The following is a 3266-nucleotide window of genomic DNA, read 5'->3' as shown; positions in this document are numbered from 1 at the left end:
ATGATGGTAGTGTTATTGGTAATAACAGTATATTATGATAATATTAATAATATTAATAATAATATAATAATAATATGTATATATAATATGATGAATGAACAGATATACATGCATACACATAGATATTATAAGGTTAAGGTTATAAAGTTAAACTTGAGTTGAAATTGAGTTGAATTAACTAATATGTTATCTATAAAAATATATATTTGTGATATATGACATAATAGACGTGCATTTACTAACTTATTCCTTCTAGCAATCCTTCAATCTCTGCTGCCTCATGAAGGAAATATGTCTTGCAGCATTTCAAAAACCGAGACATCAAAACACTCTTTCAACAGCAGAAAACAATAACTGATAGCAATAAGCAAAAACAAATGTAAACCATTTTAAAGCATACATTTAAAAAGAAATACACACAGACTGTGTTATGGGTCTACAGTGGTGGTAACTACAGAGTGCACATGAAGAGATTTATATACCTTTTTATTCACATTCTTTTTGATGAGATTCACAATTAACTGAATTATTTACAACTCTGACTGTGTGAACGTTGTGCAACATACACTGCACGCAAAAACACCCATAACCTAATCTATTAATCCATCTATAATTTGATTTGATCTGTATATAGTTTAATTTACCATTTTACTTTTGTATGATAATGTAAATCTTATATTTTCAACCAGAAATCTTGCTTTGATCATTTAGAGGCTTTTGCTCTCTTATTTTGAAAGCTAAAACGTCATAGTTCCGGTATTTCCTGAGTGTTTGTTGTGAACTTCACAATCTTTATTCTTCCAACACACCTCTAAATATGTTATATTATGTTTTATTTGTTTGTTATTATTGTTTCTAACTGAGATATTATTACCAATATTATTGATTAATTAAATCATTTATTTTTTTCTTAATCTCAATCTAAATTAAAATATTGACTTGTGTTAAATAAATGGCATTACATAATATAATCCTATGGTGACCACTGCCTGTAAGTGAGTATCACATGATACAGTATATAACCAACTCTCACCGGTAAATTAAATGCCATGACAAGTTCACAGAAGAAGGAGGCGCTTGTATGACTCTCCCTTCACCTCTGAATTCACTTTTGTATCCTACTTCCACCTGGTGGTTTGGAACAGGCACCAGAAGTGTCCATTACACTGGAGAAACTGGATTCACATTACAGTTTGTTTTACATGTCTTATTGTCTGTTTGTATTGTAAATGAAACAGTGGCACAAGGTTTTAATAGTTCTGCAAATCAGTATCATACGAAAAAACAAGAAACACATGAGGATGGGAAGTCAAATATTTGATTTATTAACTTATAAATTGGGTTTACTATTTGAAACAATCTCATTATTTTTTACTTATTGTTGTATTTTTGACTTACTATCTCATTATTTTGATTTTGTAAGTCAAACTTTAGACTTATTATCTACTTACTGTTACTTAGTAACTCAAAATGTTGACTATTTTAAAATATTAGTAACAAAAACATACTAATTTAGTAAAAAAAACCTACTTACTATCCCAAAATATTTGATTTAAAAGTCTACATTTAGACTTAGTATCTCATAACATTATTAGCTACGTGTGACTATATTAGTATTTCTATTTCTATCATTTGTTAGTTATATTTTCCTGGTGAAGTTGTGCTATAATAATAATATAATAATCATATGAAAGAAGCTGATAACTTCATTAAAAGTAGATCCTCCGCCTCCTGTAGAGCACACACACCATTATGAATGAGAAGTAGACCCGGTCGGTTTGATGAACGTGAGGCGCCGCGGGAGGTTTTTTACTTAAAGGAGGAATCCTTTCACCTATCGATTAACATTCAAGACACCACATCTGGGCCTTTTCTACTGCTGAGTGAAACAACAACACCAGTGGAGAGAGACTCAAAACCAGGCGGATCTATTTAACGTGGATGCTCCTGTTGCGCAAAGATACTGCGGCATTTCCTTTATACTCGGTGAGTCGCAGCGCATGCTCGTATCGCTCCGCGGGCAGAGGAAATGCTCGTAGACCAATCACATCTGTGTTTACACCATCACCTGTCAAACAAACACCCTCCGCTACATTTTCTCTCTGAAAGGTAGGCTCTCTTTATTCAATACCGTCCTCGCTTTCTGTTTAAACCCGAAAACCGTGAGTGGACTCAGAGTCCAGGTCCGGGAGCGGGAAAGCCGGTTCCGACTGCCAGCGAGAAGAAGTAGTCCGGGTTAGCAAGGTTAGCGCCCCCGGAGCTAGCGAGCTGGAGCGGGTTATCTCTCCGCCTGGCTTGTTTTTTTAGCCGATTATCAGAAAGTCCTTGCGCCTAATCATCCCCAGCTGAGGTCGGGGCCCGGCTATCCAGTGTTAGCTCAGTGAAACCCGAGCAGCTCCCGTTTTAAACCCCCTCCTCCTTTTAGCGTTTGTAGGCTCCCAGAGGTGAATAGCCCCCGGAGCTAACGGGAGCAGCCGGGCAGTGCATCCTCCACACAGACCGCACAGACGATGGTCGGCTGCGAGGAGCTGCGATTATCCGCCTGCTAGAAAGGTGCACGGTTGGATTAATGTGATGTATCTGCAGGGGTATCGATAGTGCAGGGTTAGCGTTGTGTTCGCAGAGAGACAGGTGCTCTTTGTGTCTCTAGTTTTGTCGCTTTCTCGCCTTTTCGGTGTGATTGTGAGCGAGATATGATTGTGGCGGCAGGTGAGGAGTAAAAAAAACACCAATATAAGTATAATAAATACTGTAATTAAAGGTCAGGCATTCAGTAGTGTGTTTAGGTAAAAGCACATAACTGTACACTTGAGTTTTAAAGGTAAATATACATTATAATTGCTTTAATTAGTACTGTTTTGTTAAGTGTTTGCTTTAGCTGCCCTCTTTGCTGTTGAGTAGTTTAATCTGTAATGAAGCATCATGTTTTATAAGCTCATAATAGTTTTTATGCGTATTTCTGCAGAGTAGCTGTTACTGTAAAATTAATGCGAGGTAACAACTTTTCAGTATTTGGCTCTGAAATGTGGTGAAGTGGGGCTTAAAATGGAAATGTATGTACAGTAGTTGTGTGGAGTTATCCTCTTTAAGTAGCTCTTTATTGGAGCTGCTTGTTTAAAATGTTTAAACCCAAGACTTCATACATTCTTCTAATTTAATTTAAATATATTTGGTGTCTCTGGAAACACTTGAATCTCCGTTAGACTTTAAAATGAAGTTAAATGATCTTTAGCTGGCTGCTGTTGGTTATCCCCCCCCCCCCCCCC

The 3266-nt window shown here is 36.6% G+C and overlaps 1 protein-coding gene across 1 annotated transcript in view; it reads left to right on the top strand.

Annotated features, from left to right (window-relative positions):
* Positions 1-2161: 2161 nt before the first annotated feature.
* The window catches only part of hdlbpb (high density lipoprotein binding protein b), a 20439-nt gene continuing 19334 nt past the window's right edge, over positions 2162-3266 (top strand). Inside the window, exon 1 of the mRNA XM_035675748.1 lies at positions 2162-2553. The gene's annotated coding sequence lies outside the window, so the exon portion shown is untranslated. The remainder of the gene's footprint in view (positions 2554-3266) is intronic.

Source organism: Morone saxatilis, unplaced genomic scaffold, assembly GCF_004916995.1.
Source record: "Morone saxatilis isolate NCDOM2014 unplaced genomic scaffold, NCSU_SB_2.0 Contig4, whole genome shotgun sequence".
Taxonomy (NCBI): Eukaryota; Metazoa; Chordata; class Actinopteri; family Moronidae; genus Morone; species Morone saxatilis.
This window is presented reverse-complemented; position numbering and strand designations above follow the sequence as displayed.